The sequence below is a fragment of the Dermacentor variabilis genome, chromosome 11 (genome assembly GCF_050947875.1).
Source record: "Dermacentor variabilis isolate Ectoservices chromosome 11, ASM5094787v1, whole genome shotgun sequence".
Taxonomy (NCBI): Eukaryota; Metazoa; Arthropoda; class Arachnida; order Ixodida; family Ixodidae; genus Dermacentor; species Dermacentor variabilis.
In genome coordinates, this window is record NC_134578.1 from 27,794,697 (window position 1) to 27,814,491 (window position 19,795).

Sequence of the window (19,795 nt, forward strand, 5' to 3'; positions counted from 1 at the left end):
TATCGCATTGTGTAACATGGCGCGGTGGTTTCGAGCATGCAATTTGAGACGTACGGAGTTTTTCTTTTTCTAGTTCGTAACATACCATTTGTTAATGAGAACGAACTTGAAGCGATGTTGTGTCGTCATACATTTTGTCGCGATCGAACTTGAGCGCACGCTTGAGGCTCGCTTTCGCCGTCGGCGCCGCCGATGCCGTGCTGTCACGATATCGGCACGCATGCGCAGTCCGCGGGCCTGGAGGGTTAGGTCTTCAGACAGGCGCCGCATGTTAGATTGCAAAAAAAAAGCGAAGTAATCCGAGTGGCCACGCCGACACACTCGGCTCAGTCGGCTGTGCCGGAACTGTCGGAGTGTTTCTGGCTTCCGCTGCAGGCGATAGCGCTGTGCACGCGCACATGTTAGTATAACACAAGGTCAGGCTAGTTGTTTCAAGCTCATGTTGAAGAGATCTCGAAGCTCATCGGCACATACACACAAAATGCTACAGAGGAGCGCTGTCCGGTCTGCTTCTCTGGGATCTTTTGTATGTGTGCCGGTGCGCTTCGACAACTGCCGAATGAGAACACATTTGTGCTTGCGCTGAGCCGCTGCCTATTTCTCTCCCCCATCTGTCAGCGATTCAAGATTTTAACCATGACACATACTCTTAGTAAAAAACAAAACCTGAAACTGGTTTGCAGAAAAACTGGAATTCTAAATATTATTTAAGGCGCTCTGAGGCAGGCCAGGTGTAAAGCTGTTCCTTATCTTATTGCGGGTTTTTTTTTCGCGCTTCTTTCAACTTTGTAAAAAGAACACGTACCAAATTGCCCAACTTAATTCTGGTGCATTTATATGCGTCGTGAGATTGTGACGTAGAAGTTGGCCCCGCGGAAGCACGACATCGCGAAATTTGTGCGCCGGCTCCATCAAGCTCGGCAATTTATTATGCTTATAAATCGGCATGTCCAATAGTATAACCTTAAAACGTGATATAAAATAAGGAGGCAGAATATTGGAAGTTTGGCAGCGGTTCACAGAGGCACGTCACATGATCTCGCGAAATGAAGCAAAACGTCATCAAGGAGATTTTGTCTCGAAGTTTCCTTTTCTTTTTTTTTTCAGAGCTTGTTGTTTTACCTATTTGTTCAAGGGCCGCCTCCTCACCTGGCATCAGCGACTGCCACTCCAGATTGGAGTCTCTCCATATGGCTCTCAAGAATGCTCACTTGCTTTTATTTACATATTTATGTCTGTCTGCACTTCGACGTCACCTGCAATCAAGGCGGCCTCCACCGCAAGGAACGTAGCCAACGACGGCACATCACGCCATTCATTTCGAAGAACAGCTGCCGCGGAGAGCGCCCAATCGCACTCCCAGGTGGCGCCACCGAGCAGCACACACCCGCATGTGCCCGCAAAGTTGGGCTTTTCCGCAGTTCGCCACGCAATGCAATCGCTGTTATGCGGCAAAGAACACTCACGGAGGCGGGTCTGCCGCACTGAACGTTGGGTTAACCCATCAGCCAGTCGGGCCCGCGAAAATCAGTGCGATACCGTTTCGAGCTTCGCAAATGCGTCGTAAAGCTTGGCGCTTTGTCGTGCGGCAATATTCTGCAGCGCACGACATCCACGTGTGTCCGTAAGGTGGGCTTTCTCGCATTGAGCCACGCAATACGATTGCATGTTACGCGGCGAAGCGCCCTCCCGCTGGCACGTATATTGCGCTGCAAGTTATGTTTGCTTGTGAATCTACTTGAGCGCGTATAAAATAGGTGCGCTACAGTTTGAGCTTCACCAACGCGATGTAAAGGTTTCGCGTTTGGTCACGCGGTAGTAGTGCTCCTCCATCTAGCATCTGATTTGTTTGGCACTCGATGGTTGACGAGAGTGTGATACCGTGCGTCAAGAATTGCGTGCTAATACGTAAAGCGGGACGGTGCAGAACGATAACGGAAGGCTCAGTTTAATTTGAGCCATGGTTCTCAGTGGGCGGGGGGGGGGGGGGGGCATGTTTGCAGGCCAGATGTCCCTGTTCAAGGAGGAGAATACACAAGTTGTACCATTTGCTGCCTTTGATTCGTTGAAAAACGCAAGGTGGAGCAGATTCATGAAAGAAAAGTTTACGCTGCGCCTGAGCCTAGAACAAAGTAGCGAACGGAATCCTTCCCAGCTCCTGAGAAAGAAAGCTGTTCTCTTGTCTTCAGGTTCTCGAAAGCCACACCAAAGTAGGGAGACAGAGAGAAAAAAAATAATGACGAGGATAGCGCTTGTGCTGTGCAATCCATAGTACATTACCAGCGATACCTGTGTTCTTCAAGGTACACTAACAAAGAGTAGTAAGTTAGGCTGTATTTATATAGTATTAACCTTCTGCAATATCAAAACGATCACTCTTCCTATGAGATAAGAAAGAGAGCAAGACAAAGCTCGGTAAGCTAGAAACGAGGCGAGAACGGAAACCGGGTGGTGAAACATCAGTTTTCTGATCGCAGTGACGCCTCAACTTTTGCTTACGTCTGCTGGAGTCTACAGTTAATTGTTTATTGGGTAATTAAGGACTATACGATGCATTAACAATGAAGAGATGTATCAAGCTGGGAGGTTTCAAGAACATATGCGACAAAATTGCTCAAAAACGAAAAAATTCTTTAATGTCTGGCGACGTACCTCGCGCTGAGGTTTCGGCACGGAATTTTGGGAAAGGGAAGTTTGACATTCACTTTCTCTATTAAAATCAACCTTTTTTCATGTAGTAGTCATCCACTAGGGCAAGTTTTTACGTTACCTTTTACATATACAATTACAACCCCACCCCTCCCCCCGTCCATCCCCACTTAAAGAGATACTTCGAGGTGACATTTCTTCACGAACTGCATGGTATAATAGTGTCACAACACCGTGCCGCGACAAACACAGGGAAATCACTGATTATTTACTTTATCGCCCCAGTTTCGCCCCATCAGCCGTTAGGGTTTTGTAGAGACGGCACACAAACCGACTTGACAGGCATCTATGCATGCTTCACCTACACGCCGAGCTCATAAGCTTAGAAACGTTCGCACTTGTGATCTAGAGGGCGACCATGTTTAGCATGCGCACTTCAACATTTTCAGGCCTCGGGCACCTTTGCCTCGTGATCGGAGGTGTCACGGCGAGTGTCATCGCGCTCTCTTAATTTCCTTCCATCGCTCCCTTGGTTGGGTGCTCTGGCGATGCTCTCAAGGTGGATATATTCAGCTCAAGGTGTCCATAGGCACCTTGCGCCTTCTTGAGGACGACGGGCTTGTGCGAACATCTGTGACTAACAATGCAATTTCTATAAGACCACGCGCGTCAGCGAACTCACCGCTAAATTCCTTCTTTCCTTCCCTCCTCTCTCTTCCTGTCATCTTTGTTTTCCCCTTTTCTATTACACCGGTGTAGGGTAGCCACCCGGACGTTATTCTGGTTAACCTCCGTAGCTTCTGCTTTTCTCTTTCCCCTTCCTTCCCCCAGAGAGAGCTGTGATACTTTCATTTATCACCTCAGCATCACCTGCAACGGCCGCTAGGGATGCGAAGAAAATCGAACAACACTCCATACGGCGACGGCTCACACGCTTTACCGCTCCTCCGAGCCTTAAGCACCGAGCTTCACCGAACTCAAGTTAAGCAGCGTTCACGCCCCTGACCTCCACCACAAACATGACCAAACAAACGCATGCGCACATCGACGTATTCTGGTTTCCAGTGCTCTTACCCCATTAAATGTGATCGAAGGAGTCACGGCGGATGTGCGTCGCATCTCTGGCGTTTTGCTCCCTACGTTATTTGTTCTGGTGTTGATGTGAACTGGGGAAAGCTGGAGCGCATGGTGCCTACAGACCCCTTTCACGGAGCAGTTTGCTCTAAAGCAACTAGATGGCGCCTTCGGCGGCGCATCCTACGTTGCCTCAGCGAATGTGCACGAAAACCACTGCCGTTTCTGCACTGCTACTTTGCGACGAATTGTCGGAAATGCTACAGGCTGTTTCCTAACGCACTGCGCTCCGTTCATGCTGCAATATGTGGAACGGCAGAGGGAAGGTGTGTGCATTCTTTGGCTGCAAAAATAGTGACTGCCATATTAAGGAATGGAACGAATCTGTGTGACCAAGCCCACGGAGTGCTGCTACGTAAGGACTGCCTGTGTTGCCGGTCACCCTTCGCGGTGCACGGCTTTCCTTGAGGAATAAAAAAACCCTCTTTCGCCATTGTTGTATTGCTAACCTCCAAAGAAAGGACTTCCACTCTGGAACGTTGACAAGAGCGAGTACCATTCGCTAAAGGGAGGCGTAGGGAGTAGCATCGCTTCTTGGCATTGTAAGTTTCTCGCCCTTTATTTACACATATCCACCAAAAGTCGTACACAACTATATCATCCACTTATTAATAAGTGAATGGGCTCACTCTCAAATCAATACGCTTAGTCGTGGGTGACCGCGACTACATGTGTGTCACACACGAATGTTCTATGCTGAACATCCGGTGAAAGTGACAGAGTCAACGAGTGACTAGCGATAGTACGTCTTTGCTACGAGCTGTATCAAAGTACAGATCAGCTTCATTCCAAGCTTTCTGCACAGCAAGGACAAACCTATCGCAACTGAGCACAATCGCGAGCGATTAGGCAGCCGCAGCGATTAGGTGACCGCACAAAGGAACTTTGCGGAGTGAGGAACATGACAAGCTATCGATTCAAAGTGATTACCAAACAAAGAGAGAAGAGCCAAATATACCGATCCTGATTCAGTTAATAAGCGGAAAGTTTTGAGAGCTTGGATTACATTTCTAGATCCGCTTTGAGTACTAGCACTGTATAAGCTGCTCACGCTCTTTGGACAAGGCGTATGAGCACCAGATGATACATGTCCTGTTAGCCACATGTCCTCTGAAGCTGTGACCAAAACTCCGTGTCGTCCACCCAGTCACCGTCTACGATATCAGCCGAAACCAAGAGAGATTTATATAATTTATTAGAAAGGCAGAGATGTCGGCCTGAGCTAGCATGCTCTGGCCTGCTACTCCGCACAGGGGGAAAAAGAAAGGTGATAAAAAGGGTCATGAAAGGTGATGATGAAGACGTTAAGAAGGGAAGCATATATACACTAACACAGAGGTTTACTTAAAGCCTTTTGTCTAGTCCGGTGGTCTTCAAGTAGTCAAGAGCAGCCTTTGTAGCTATTGATGCTAGTGTACGGTCGCACATTGTGGACAAAATATTATTTTGCGACAATGTTTGCCTGCCAGTGCCTGCAACGCGCAGCAGCCAGCGTCTTGCGCTGTGATGCGTAGGGAGGGCAGTCTCAGAACAGATGTTGGAGAGTTCCAGGCACTCGGCAGCGTTCACGGTCCGGGCCGTCCGCACGGCCGACAAGATATGCATAGCGTCCAGCGAAGACCCACAACACAGCTTTGCTGAGCCGCACCGGCCATCACGCACGTCCATTGTAATACACGGAGGCAGCTGAGGCAAGCAACGGACGCGTCACCACGTGATCAAACTTGGCAGCGCACGCGATCTCGCCGAGAGAAGAGTCAATATTAGCAATGGCTCCGACATCAAGCAACTCGCGCTGTACAGCTCGTACCGTCCGGCCTCTAAGGCCATGCTATAGTATCTGTTCCTTGCTCGAGCGCGTGAGTGTGCTATACAAGGGGTGATTAATGTGGAAGAGCCCGTACAGGGAAGGCCAAAAGTTTACAGGACGCGCGATCTGAGAGAAAGCTGATTAGTTCTTGAAGCTCTACACAACAGCCTGGGTTCAAAATGTGCTACATGTATTATTGTACGCGACCAACATCGGGCTGTATTGTTTTAGAAAGGCTGTAAACTAAAACTCGGCTGATATTAGACTACTGCACGGAACGCACATATCCTCGACTTCCCACTCTACATTTCAATTCACAGTGTCGTGTACAATAGAAACTCCGACTTTCTACAACGACCCCCTTCGGACGTGGCGGTAACGCAGAGCCTTCCTTTCTTTTTTTTGCTTGTTCACAACATAATAGTTTAAAAACGAACTTCTTATACGTAATAAATCACTGACACCTTCAACAAAAATATCTTTCATCCGCCCTAAACTGGCGCATTTTCAGCTGTATAGCAAGTTCAAGGTCAGCCACGACCTTTCATTTAATCAATAACATTTCTTCAGCCGAAACAAGCTGAAAAAATTTTCCTAGAGCACTACGGCACAAAAACAAATAAAGAAACGAAATAGCTCCCTAAATAGCAACCACGAAGGTCGTGAATGACGTCATTCCGGGTAACACGCATAGCTTTGGCAGCGTGAGAGGCGCCGAAACAGCGAGAAGTTGCGGTCACTTCCTGGGTGTCTATATAGCGGGCAAAGTTGTGCGAGGTGCCGAACGGCGCACATTTCTTGCCTCGGAGACACCGAGTGGAACCAACGGAAGCACTATAGCTACGGAACGGATGCGGAAGTTCTGGCCATGCAAGCTAGGGTTCCTGCTTAAGCGTTTGGATTTCAGACTACTTAGCCACGTTCGAAATAACACTGCTTCCACACAGGGTAGCCTTCGTGTCGGGTACCATGAAAACACAAAAAAATATTCGGAGGTGCAAGCAAAGGCGACTAACTTATGCGTCAAAAAACGCGAAGCTGTATGCTGCAGTTCCGTACCCTTCGGAACATTTAGAGGTCTGTTTTACCGCTGGCCGGCCTGGCCAAGATTTTAGAATCGCCTCTTCACTATGTCCAGTGCAATTCCTTCGTTATACTCAAACCTTTTCAAACGCTTCACTGTGTCCGAGCTTAGCACTTGTGTAGTCTTCGCTGTTACCGACGCCCATTTTTCTTAATTCTGCACCATTTCTGCAGAAGCCGACTTTGCGCCCCGACGGCCTGCAATCATAGAGCCGCTTCGGGACTGTGAGACACGCTGCAATTGCTGCCTTTTCTTTTACATTTTGATCCCGACCCCGCTGCCCCACACTACCGGCGTTAACCAGCACATGAGGATCGTAGTGCACACACCATTACCAGCTTCACTGTAAAAAATATTAGTAACCAGCCGGCTTCAGGGATTCCTTTTGTTGTGAACTCAATTATACCTTCTCGTTTTCACAAAGAGAAATTTTTCTTTGCGATGTTCGTTTACGCAACCTCATACTCACCTTCTACAACATCGATTGCTTTGACTTGCGACGTACGTGCACAGAAAACAATAAGTGGTGTCCACAATATAGTGTGCATGACGTATTCCCAGCTTTTCAATCGCTTCCTGCGTATGAAGACAGCGAAAGCATAGCCTTAGAGATCCTATTTTGTTACTCGGAAGAAGCCGCATCAGGGACGTGGATTTAGACACTGCAAATCCACGCCCCAGCCACGGTTCCCTTCGAGTAAGAGAGACGAATCTCGAAGGTTCTTCCTTTTGCCGACTGGCTTCGCCGAAAGACTGGCTTCGAAAGAAGGTAAATTTGGACACTACAAATCAACGCTCCAGCAACGGCTTCTTCCGAATAACAAAAACACATCTCGAAGGCCATGGTTTTGCCAACTATATACACCGGAAGCGATTGCACAGCCGAAAATACGTCATAGACACCAAGCCTCCGACATATTGTGTAGCTTGAATATTCATTCAAAATGCCTATGGCGTAGTCCTCATGCACAAGACGTACTATTGCTTGTTCTAGTCACCCGGAATACCTGCACACTTACTAAATGCCTGCCCTCTCGGGGTCAATGGAAAGGAGTCAGTACGGAGAGAACTCCAAACTGTACATCAATGCTCGGGTGTGAATTTGAACTCCAGGGGCGGTGGCAGACACAACTTTTCTTTTATATAGCCACACACGTGATAGGCAACAACAACAACAGCTATCGTTGTGGTAAGCACAGCGGCAAATCGCTAACGGACAGAGCAAACTAAATTTCGAGAATTTAACTAATGGTGCAGTTAAATTTCAGCACCAAATGTCACCGCTTCAAATGTTTAGGTCCTTTCCCACCAATATCGTGGGCAATAACGCGGTACCAGTAATGCATCGGCTTATCAGGAGACTAAACAAATAAAGCTTCGGAGTTAGATCATGGTTCGTCCTTGTCTGGGGACCTGATTTGCCACCACAAACTTTTTATGAAAGGCGATGAGCCGAACGAAATCACAAAAGACACCACGAAAAACTCCTTTGAATGCGGCCATTGTATTCTCCTTTCTTTCTTCCTTTTTAATGTTTTGCTTTATTTTTTATTTTTTATTCTTTTGATGATATGACGTAAGAGGGGAGGTTATCGCCTTTTCGTGGCACTAACTGGTCCTCGTCGCTTGGAAAAGAAGCGAAATTCACAAATACGTGACAAAGTGTGTAACATATTGTGGCTTTCGTATTTTAGCTCACCTCTGCATTCTACGGCAGAACAAGATGCTAAGTAGTTGAGTACTACTACACTGCAATTATAGGCACTGCAATTATAAATTTTATCTAACTGTTGTGTCATCTTTCCATAGAAGAATCCTTCTATGCCTAATCTGCATTCAGATTACGTGAACTACGTGATGCTTGCGTATCCTCCCTTCTTCCCTTTATTTCTCGTTTTTTTTTATCTTTCTTTCATGCTTTTTTGCAAGCCGTAGAAAGGACAAAATGAATTTCGATATAATCTATGAAGGCCGACTTCATTGCAATATCTATGCTTTGGGCGGCTAAATATTCACCGCCGCAAAAGGCAAGTCAGCATTCGCTCGCACTTTGCAAGCCAAAAATAGACGTTGCTGTACGCGCGCTGCCTCACCGCTTACGCAAAAGGCCGCAGCCTCAAAATTCGACTGCTCTTTAAGGCATCATTAAGGCGTCTGCATGAAATGGAGAGGCAAATGCCACTGCCCTGCGAAAAAGAAATGTCACCCGCTACTGTGAGAGAGACGTGCTTTTGTCTTTCTGTAAAGGCGAGCTGGCCAAGCTGGTGCGCATTCATTCTCATTTCGTGTCCTCATTTCGCATGCACACGAATTCGGGTTCTGATATGTATGTCAGCTTCTAGAAGCAAAAAAAAAGCCTTTTCACTAGATAGTAAGCGCTCGTCCTGTGTTCTCCTGCGGTATTTGTCCGTTAGCGCTTTTCCTAACAATGGTCGTTTCTTTCGTGCGCCTGAAGAAACGTTCTTGAGCATCGATCTTGTACAGCCGAGTTAATATGACGAGTATAGAAAACGCAAGTGTCGTGAGTCCCTCTTTGTGCGTTTTTTATCTTGCAAACCATTCTGTGGCGCAGATTTTATATCCTGTTTCGGTGTGAACTTTAATGGCACAAATGTTTGTCCTGCACGCTATGTTCATTCGTCGTTTTCCTTTGTTCTTTATGTGGCACGGTTGGCGCAGTTTTGATGGGAATAGGGGCCTAAAAGCGAAGTCCTTCTCCTCTGCAGTATGTCTGTCCTTCATTTTGCAGCAGACGCAACAGAAGTCTTCTGATAATCATAGTAAACTCAAAAGCCAAACCCACAGCAACAGTACCGCGGATGCAGGCGCACGCGATACCCAAAGGAACACCAAGAGGTCTCGAAAGTACTGATTAGGGTATCACACTTAGAAAGTCTGAAATGAGTCAGTAATTATCAGATAGGACCAAGTACGAGAGCTTAAAGCACCGATGCTATGTAAAAATGGCAGGGACTACGGCCAGTAAACAGCGCTAAACAACAAGACAAACAGAGGGACACAGACAACAGCGCTGTTGTCTGTGTCCCTCTCTTTGTCCTGTTGCTTAGCGCTGTTTAGTGCTTGTAATCATGAACCAACCAGGCCAAATGCGCGCTCTTATGGCAGGGATCTCACCAAAGACTGATGGACTCACGAGAGAATGGCAAGGTAAAGAGCAGTGCTTGTTGGATTGCACTGGCATGTCGACATTGGCAATGTTGTGACATTGGCATGTCGCAATTTAACAGCAGTGTTTACCTCGAGAACGAGAAATTTGTTTCTTTCTCGGCAACCACGACACCGATTTTGATGAGGTTTGGGGCATCTAAAAAAAAATTTAATATCTACCGACTACATGGAATGTAATTTTCACTTTGTGTGGATTACTTCATTTGAATTTGATGATCAAATTGCTGGATTAAGGATCACTTTCAATCAATGATCAATGATAATCATGATGATCAATGATAATCATCATCATTTTTATTATCAATTTCTATAATATCATAAATATGATGCTGGTGATGATAATGATAATGGTGATGATGATCATCATCATTACATCATCACGACGGAGCAACGGCGGTGGCGTGGTTTTAATGACGTAACGGAAAGGACCGGTAGGCGGAAGCAACAAACGCAGTTTCGAACATTAAACTGCTGTCGCAGTAAAAAGCAAAACAAAAGCGTATGTTCATCATTAAGAGACATATGTCGTTTTCGAGGCTTTGTATTACTTGGCGTCGCGGAGTTGGTAATGGAACGTGACCGCCAGTTACTACGCCAGGATTACTGCATTTGGCGTTCTCACATCGTGCACAGCATTCGCGCTCGTCAAATGAGCCTTAACAATCACAGACGTTTTGTAACTTATAACGGCCATATTTACGTTGATTCAATAAGCCAATTGTGCGAGGAGGATCCTGCGACTCGACCCGGGTTTCCAGGTAAATTAAGTTGTAATGGTCGTAAGTGCACTTTGGAAAGTTTTCCGGCACCCGAAAGCTTCGATTTCTGCACGCTTCGTAATGTGAACTTCATCAACTGAAATCGCTTTTATTTTCAAGTTATTTCTGATATGATTAAGCTGGTAGCTTGCTGTTTTGGAACACTGTCTGCGTTCCTTATGGGAGAAGATTGCCTATTATCAGGGCAGAGTCGAGGAAGTCAAAATATTTCTTCTTTAACTTCACGTTTAACTTTGGGCAGCGGCGCCAAACTCGTCGTTCCGGTGACGTCAGCAACTTCCTTGATTTCGAGCACATTTCTCGTCTTTCCTATGCAAGAAAGTACTGAAAGTGGTTACCAGACACTCCACTCGTTTATTTTCAAATATCGTGAATCTTCTGTTAATAAACATCAATTCGACAAATCTGAAAAATCTACTACGTAAGGCATTCTCTGGCATACAAAGCCCCACTGATTGTGTAACTTCAGTATTGGCAATTACACATATGCAATGTTGCCACATTATTTAAGGTAGTTCCTCTTTTTTGTATGCCTCCAATTAGCATTCATCTCTCCCCGTATCTACGATGAATATTTATTTATTTATTTATTTATTTATTTATTTATTTATTTATTTATTTTTAAAGCAGAGAGGGAGTTACATATGGGGGGGGGGAGTGGATGCATGATCGTTGTGAGAGAAAAATGTTTTATAACAAAGTCATGTGCACTTGATTGGAAAAACGATTCGTGATGGCACTATTTGATGACTTGCTCTCCTCTTCTGTGGCAATGGCGCGGGGAAGAAGGTTACTCCACTTTTTGCTAATTTTCCGCGAGAACTAATGGCTTGTATGACTGATTCACGTGCTCTTCAATATAAAGCACCTTTTCTTTGCTTCGCGTGCAAGTAGACGCGCTGTTTTCTTAGAGCGGGATCATGTGTTTTTCAGGCATGCATCCAAAGGGAGAGCAACTCTTTCCAATTGCACCAAAAATATGTTAAGCGTTCCAAACATACAAAATGCATCCGCAAGGATGCGATTTAACAAGGGACAATTGATTTATTGGTTGCTGAGCAATAATAAAGCACGTTCTGATCAACCGCTAGAGCTCTGTGTTGACCACATTCATTCTAGCGGTCATTATTCAATTTGGACATCCATAAATCATTCTTTGTTACTTGCTTCTCTTCATTTATGATATTACAATAACCACAACAGTGATACTGTATTTTTCATCACGCATGAATTCTGCGTTACTGCATTCACTTGCCTTGCTCTTGTTTTGGATCCCGCCGATGGCATCGGTCTGTTGGGAACTCGGCGCTGACGCCCGTGGTTGTACCTGGGTCGCAAGCCCCAAGGGTAGCGTTGGCCTGGCGGCCTGGGGTACAACTGGAAGCATCCGAAGGTCCCGGCAAAGCATGAGTCGACTGGTAACAACAAAACAACTTGTTTATTTTAACATCGCAAAGAGTTGGCGGTCAGGTTGACCGAAGTAGAGAGACGGGAGAGCACTTTACTCAACAGAAGAAATCGGAGCCCTCCTTTTGGCGTCCGGGGGCAGCTGTTTTTATACTCTCGCAGTTGAGGGCAAGAAGGAACCCCTTAATTGACGAGCACGTGATTGTACAATGGGCTAATGGTGACGCACACTGTCGTAGCGCCGCCGGTCGGGCACAAAGACTGGGATGAGAGGGTGATCCCTGCTTTCGCATCGCCTGGTTCGGGCACAATGACTGGAAGGAGAGGGTGATCCTTTGCGGTCGCATCGCCGCAGTCGCGCCTGGAAACACCTGGCGGGGAGCGTTGTGGCGACGACGATCGGGCCAAAATGTCTGCCGCCCCGCCGCAGTCGCGCCGGCAAAACCACGTGTCGCAGGCGAAACGCAACAGACCGCCCCGCCGGGGGAAGGAGATCCCGATGGAGAGGGGACTGCATCCGCTGTCCGGACGGATGTCGCTCGATGATGCTCATAACCAAAGTCGGGCGTCCCTCGACGTTTCTTGAGCGCAGCGCACAGAGAAGGCCTCGTTCTCTCGTTCAGGTTCGCACGGGACACTGCAAAGTGACTTCGGGAGAGTTCACATTTTTGTTCTCGTTCCCGGCAAGCGTTAGAACTACGCTGAAACTCAACCGCTCAGTCAGCAAGCACGGCACAACCCTCACTAAGCCCTGCCAGGCTCTTTCCCCTTTTTATACCACTGCCTAGTTCCTTACAGTAGTCTAGCATCACTCAGAACGCGTCCACAAATTGGAAAATTGCACTAGAAAGCATATCATCACTTTGAAACACTAAACAAAAGCAATATGTTAAAAAAAATCCTGCCTCAGGAAGAAAAACATCAGTAACAAACAATTTTGAGGCTGATTCCTACGTTAGGGGCTTCGACTTAAGCCATCGGCGTTACCGTTGAGACTCCCCTTTTTGTAACGCACCTCAAAGGAATATTGTTGTAAAGCGAGGCTCCAGCGCAGGAGGCGGCCATTTTTGGGAGAGATGGTCTGCAGCCATTGGAGAGGGCAGTGATCCGTCTCAATGATAAACCTCGAGCCGGCTAGATAGCATGACAATTTCTGAATGGCCCACACGAGACATGCACACTCTTTCTCGGTGGCGCTATACGCCTGCTCACGACTGGTCAGCTTACGACTAGCATACAGGACGGGGTGTTCTACTTCTCCCTTTTCCCGTTGGCACAGTACAACGCCCATGCCTCGCTCACTAGCATCGCACTGAACAATGAACCCTTTTGTATAGTCTGGCGATCGTAGCACAGGCTGGTTTGTTAGGGCACTCTTTAGGGCGCTAAAAGCTCTTTCCTTTGTCTCGTCCCAGACGACTGTTTGAGGCTCTGTCTTTCTTAGAGCATCCGTCAGGGGAGCCGCGATATCAGAGTACCTAGGGATGTACCTCTGATAGTAGCCGGCGACACCCAAGAACGACCGAATATCGGTCTTTGTGCGCGGTTGCGGAAAGTCTCGCACAGCGGCCACTTTTATTTCAGAGGGGCGGCGACGACCCTGACCAATCACGTGACCGAGGTAGACAACCTCGGCCTGTGCTAACTGGCACTTAGGAGCCTTTACTGTCAAGCCCGCTTCGCGCAGGCGGGTTAGCACTGCCCGCAAGTGTGTCATATGCTCAGACCAGGATGCGGAGAATATCGCTACGTCGTCTAGATACGGTAAAGCGAATTCTTGCTGTCCCCGCAACACTTTATCCATGAGGCTTGAAAAACAGTATGGCGCGTTCTTCAAACCAAAACTCAACACTTTAGGACGGAATGTTCCCATTGGTGAAATGAACGCCGCATACCTACTAGCCTCTTCTGTAAGTGGAACCTGCCAATAACCCCTGACAAGATCTAGGGTGGAAATAAACTGAGCGCTACTAACTTTCTCAAGGCGCTCCTCGATGTTAGGGATCGGATAAATTTGATCCTTAGTGATGGAATTAAGCCTGCGGTAGTCGACGCAAGGACGAGGTTCCTTGCCCGGTACCTCAACTAAAATCAAAGGGGAGGTATAATCACTCTCACCTGCCTCAATAACACCGAGCTGTAGCATTTTCTTTACCTCAGCCTCCATAATATCGCTCTGGCGGGGTGACACCCGATACGCCTTGGATCGTACTGGCTCTGGGGAGGTAAGTTCTATATCATGAGTAAGTACAGAAGTCCTACCAGGCCTCTCAGAGAACAGACCTTGAAACTCTTGTAATAGCTGGTGTAGTTCGGTTTTCTGCTCGGGCGACAGCGGTGCTTTACTGATAAGGTCACTAATGACTTGACCGGTGTCTTCCCTGTTCGTCACTGAGCCTAGTCCCGGAAGCTCGACCGGAAGCTCTTCAGGAACGTTTACCATCATGCACACCACTGCTTCCCTTTGTCTATAAGGTTTGAGCAGATTACAGTGGTAAACTTGCTGTGCTTTCCGCTTTCCTGGCAGACTTACCACGTAGTTAACGTCCGACAGTTTCTGAACAATTCGTGCTGGGCCCTCCCACTGCACGTCTAGTTTGTTGTTTAGCGATGTGCGCAATATCATGACCTCATCGCCCACCTCAAAACGACGGGCCCTGGCTGTCCGATCATAATAAACCTTGGCCCTCTGCTGGGCCTTTGTCATTGCTTCACCTGACAACTCCTGTGCCCTTCTTAAGCGTTCGAGGAGCTTAAGTACGTACTCCACCACGACTGGGTCGTCGCCCCTGCCTTCCCATGATTCTCGAAGCATGCGAAGCGGAGAACGAAGCGAGCGACCGTACACCAGTTCAGCTGGCGAAAACCCCGTAGCTGCATGCGGCGCGGTCCTTAAAGCAAACATCACCCCAGGCAGACACAGCTCCCAGTCAGTTCGATGTTCAAAACACAACGCTCTCAACACGCGCTTCATGACGGAGTGGAGCTTCTCAACGGAATTCGACTGTGGGTGGTACACTGAGCTGTGTAGCAGCTTTACCCCACACCTTTCGAGAAAAGTTGTCGTCAAAGCGCTAGTAAACACTGTGCCCTGATCTGATTGGATTTCCGCAGGAAAACCAACTCGCGCAAATATGGACAGTAGTGCATTGACTATCTCAACTGAGCTGAGTTCTTTAAGCGGCACTGCTTCAGGGAACTTTGTCGCTGGGCAGATCACAGTCAAAATGTGTCTGTACCCCGTGGCTGTTACCGGCAGAGGTCCCACTGTATCAATAACGAGCCGTCTAAAAGGCTCCGTTATGATAGGTACCAATTTCAACGGCGCCCTTGATTTGTCCCCTGGTTTGTCCACCCGCTGACAAGTGTCACATGTCCTCACGAAATGGTCTGCGTCCCGAAAACACCCTGGCCAATAGTACTCTTGCAAGAGACGGTCCTTAGTTTTCTTAACTCCTAGGTGTCCGGACCACGAACCCCCGTGTGACAAGCGCAACAGATCCTGACGATAGCATTGAGGCACGACCAGCTGATCGAACTCCACTCCTCGGCGGTCTAGATACTTCCGGTACAGGACTCCACCTCTTTCCACAAAACGCGCATTTTTCCTGGCGATACCTTCCTTGACATTGCAGCGTATGTTTTCTAGGCTACCATCCTTCTTTTGCTCGGCTATCAAAGCCGACCGGCTGACTTTTAGCAACCTATCAAGTCCGTCTGACGTAGGCGCGATGAGCAAATCAGTAGATAGCTCTTCTAACTTTCCCGTGTCGGGCGTTTCCTCTCCAGTATCTGGCGCCTTTAACGTTACAGACTCAAGTTTATTCAGTTCGGGCGTGCTCTGAATATCAGCTTGCTGCGCCTCTGACCCTTTTTCGTTGTTTGATAACGTCGGCCCCGCAACTACCGCCTTTGCAGCGAGCTCCCGAACCTTCGATCTGGTTAAGGCCTGAACACTAGCTTCACCAAACAAAAGCCCCTTCTCGCGCAGGAGGTGATCGGACCTGTTTGAAAATAGGTACGGGTACTGGGGTGGCAGCATAGATGACACTGCCGCCTCCGTCTCAAGCGCTCCGAAAGGTCCTTCAATAAGCACTTTTGCTACCGGCAGACACACGCTATGAGCTTCCACGGCTTGCTTGATCCATGCGCACTCGCCCGTGAACATATGGGGTTCTACGTAAGACGGGTGAACTACATCCATCGTAGCTGCGGAATCGCGAAGCACTCGGCACTCTTTCCCGTTCACGAGGAGGTCTCGCATGTAAGGCTCGAGAAGCTTCATGTTCTCGTCAGTGCTGCCTATTGAAAAAAACACAACTTTTGGTGTTGTTTCCGGACACTGCGCCGAAAAGTGACCCGGCTTCTGGCACGTATAACAAACGCGCGCTTGCCTCATCTCGAACCGCTTTCTGCGTTTGGCTGCCGCCGTCTCTTTACGTTTGGTCGGACTGCTTTCACTCGCATCCTCACTACGCGTGTCCCCCTTTAATCTCATGGGCGTGAACCTCGGCCTCTCAAACTTCGAGCCAAATTCACCCTTTTGACCGTCCTTAGCTCCGCGAGCCCGACGCGTCACAAACTCCTCGGCTAGCTCAGCGGCTTTAGCCACCGTACAAACGTCTGGCCTATCCAAGACCCAGTATCGCACGTTCTCAGGTAACCGACTATAAAACTGTTCTAGCCCGAAACACTGCAGAACTTTATCGTGGTCACCAAACGCTTTCTCTTCTTTGAGCCACTCCTGCATGTTCGACATAAGCCTATACGCAAACTCTGTATATGACTCACTTTTGCCTTTCTCATTTTCCCGAAACTTCCGACGGAACGCCTCCGCAGGCAGCCGGTACTTTTTTAGCAGACTCGATTTTACTGTGTCGAAATCCTCTGCCTCCTCTCTATCCAAGCGAGCGACTACGTCGGCCGCCTCGCCGGGTAACAAAGTGAGCAAGCGCTGTGGCCACGTTTCCCGAGAGAACCCCTGCTTCTCGCACGTTCGCTCAAAGTTAACCAGGAACAAACCAATGTCCTCTCCAAGCTTAAACGGCCGCATCAGGTCAGTCATTTTGAACAATACGCGTTCTCCTGCACCGTGTGCCTGACTTCCATTACGAGCGCGTTCCATCTCTACCTCAAGACGCTTCATTTCCAAAGCGTGTTGACGGTCACGCTCTTGTTTTTCTTTTTGTTCTTTAAGTTCGCGCTCTTCTTTTTCTTTTTGCTCTTTAAGTTCGCGCTCCTGTCTTTTTGCAGTCTCCCTCTCTTCAATGGTCTCAAGGCATTCCGACAGCTCGTCATCCTCAGCCTCTAACTCAAGAATAGCCTTTATCAGTTCTGGTTTTCTGAGTTTGTCCGAGACATCCAGACCCAACTCTCTTGCAAGCTCCAACAATTTCGGTTTGCGCAACGACTTCAAATCCATGGCTGCTCTGAATGCTGCTTTCTCTACTGCTTACTATTGTCTTGCCGCAAACTAACCCGGCAGCAACGACAACCACAATTACCAGCTCTGTTTCTGACACTAACAAAAGCCTGGCAAAGCTCAGAAGAAGAAAGTCCCGCACTCACCAAACCTCGCAGGCAGGAATTCCGCGCAGTCGTTCCGCTGCAGGCAACCAGTCGTCACACAGGGCTCGTTGCACTGCTCCCGGATCGTCGTTGAGCTGCTCAGCATACAGTCAACTGCATCTCTTCGCTGCTGGCCTCCGTTGTCGCGATCTCACCGCTGGCAGACAGTTGTTTGAAGTCGGAGGCGATCTCACCGCTGGCAACCAGATGTTTTGGATCCCGCCGATGGCATCGGTCTGTTGGGAACTCGGCGCTGACGCCCGTGGTTGTACCTGGGTCGCAAGCCCCAAGGGTAGCGTTGGCCTGGCGGCCTGGGGTACAACTGGAAGCATCCGAAGGTCCCGGCAAAGCATGAGTCGACTGGTAACAACAAAACAACTTGTTTATTTTAACATCGCAAAGAGTTGGCGGTCAGGTTGACCGAAGTAGAGAGACGGGAGAGCACTTTACTCAACAGAAGAAATCGGAGCCCTCCTTTTGGCGTCCGGGGGCAGCTGTTTTTATACTCTCGCAGTTGAGGGCAAGAAGGAACCCCTTAATTGACGAGCACGTGATTGTACAATGGGCTAATGGTGACGCACACTGTCGTAGCGCCGCCGGTCGGGCACAAAGACTGGGATGAGAGGGTGATCCCTGCTTTCGCATCGCCTGGTTCGGGCACAATGACTGGAAGGAGAGGGTGATCCTTTGCGGTCGCATCGCCGCAGTCGCGCCTGGAAACACCTGGCGGGGAGCGTTGTGGCGAAGACGATCGGGCCAAAATGTCTGCCGCCCCGCCGCAGTCGCGCCGGCAAAACCACGTGTCGCAGGCGAAACGCAACACTCTCCTTATGCCAAGCTTGTCAGGACCTGGAAGCTTTGAGGCCTTGTGCTTTTAGGTGCAATTACAGTCGGACACGCAAATTATGCTGACCACTCAAGCCACCGTACTCACAACACCAGCGCAAGCTTCTGCCATGAAGGGCACGTGGTCCCACAGTCAGAAACTATTATTTAACTTTGTCGCAATGCTTCATCAAGTCCTTTCTCCACATTTTCCCTGCATGCTAGATCATCTCAAGCATTCCTACCATTTCGTCGGGCTTGCAAGTTCTTTACTGTTTGTTTCTCAGGCCAATTATACGTAGACAAAGAGGGTAGTATTTTGCACCTCCGTTCATAAATTATCTCTCTTAATGTATGAAAACCACGTGACCCTGCCAAGTACCGACTTATGGGCTGACCCCATATTTCCAGCTTGGCCGTGCTCTTAGCCACCTTTTTCAACCAGTCATGCTCTCAAGACCTCCTTACTGTTCCTCCATTCAGTCTTCCCTACTAGTCCCGGATTCGCGCTGTCTTCTCAGCCACTTACACTGAAGAAAATGCGGTAGTCTCTGCGTTCTCATGCATCCGAGCTGCACTCACATAGAAACCGTGCTCTTTGCATGTAGGACACGTGGTCCTGTCAGCAACGACCTATTGCTTGACCCTTTGGCTCTCTGCTCTGTCAAGACGTTTTCCCGTTTCTCTGTGTGGTTTCTTCTTTTCTTCTTCGAGCCGTTCTCTATAGTCTTCCTACAATCAACTCTCGGCCCGAACCCTCGCGCTTGCTCACTCGCCGCGTTGGTACTTACGCGGGACCGTGCTTCTTTGGCTTTTCGTGAACCGCCACCACGCCCGCGAGCGCAGGAAGCCGAACCGACCCCGGCAGCAGCGGCAGTCTGCCATTAAAACGTGGCCTCCAAGATTTATGGTCCTCCCTTTGCCGTAAAAAAATGCTCCGCGCACGCGTCCGTCACGAGTCCCAATCACGCGACACGGTCGGTCGACACAGTAGGAGGAAGCTTGCGCGTCTCTCTCAAACTCGAGATGGGCGGGCAGAAGAGGCAGCACCCTCCCTCTCCTCTCTTCGCTGGTCCGGCATCCAGCTGCGTCGGGGGCGCCCTAATGACCCGAAGTCATGCGAGTCGAAGGGTCATTGCGACCGACGCCAGCGTGACGTGAAACGAGCGCGCATGAAGGAAAAGCCCCGTGGCGCTTGTCTTAACGAGCGCTTGCGCTGCGGACAACCGCAAGTATACGAAAGAGACAAATCGAACACACCACCGGAGGACGGAACCAGAAAGGAAAAAAGTTCGTGTCGATTCCATGCCAGTAGGTAAAAGAAGGCCGTGCCCCGTTTTGCAGCGATAC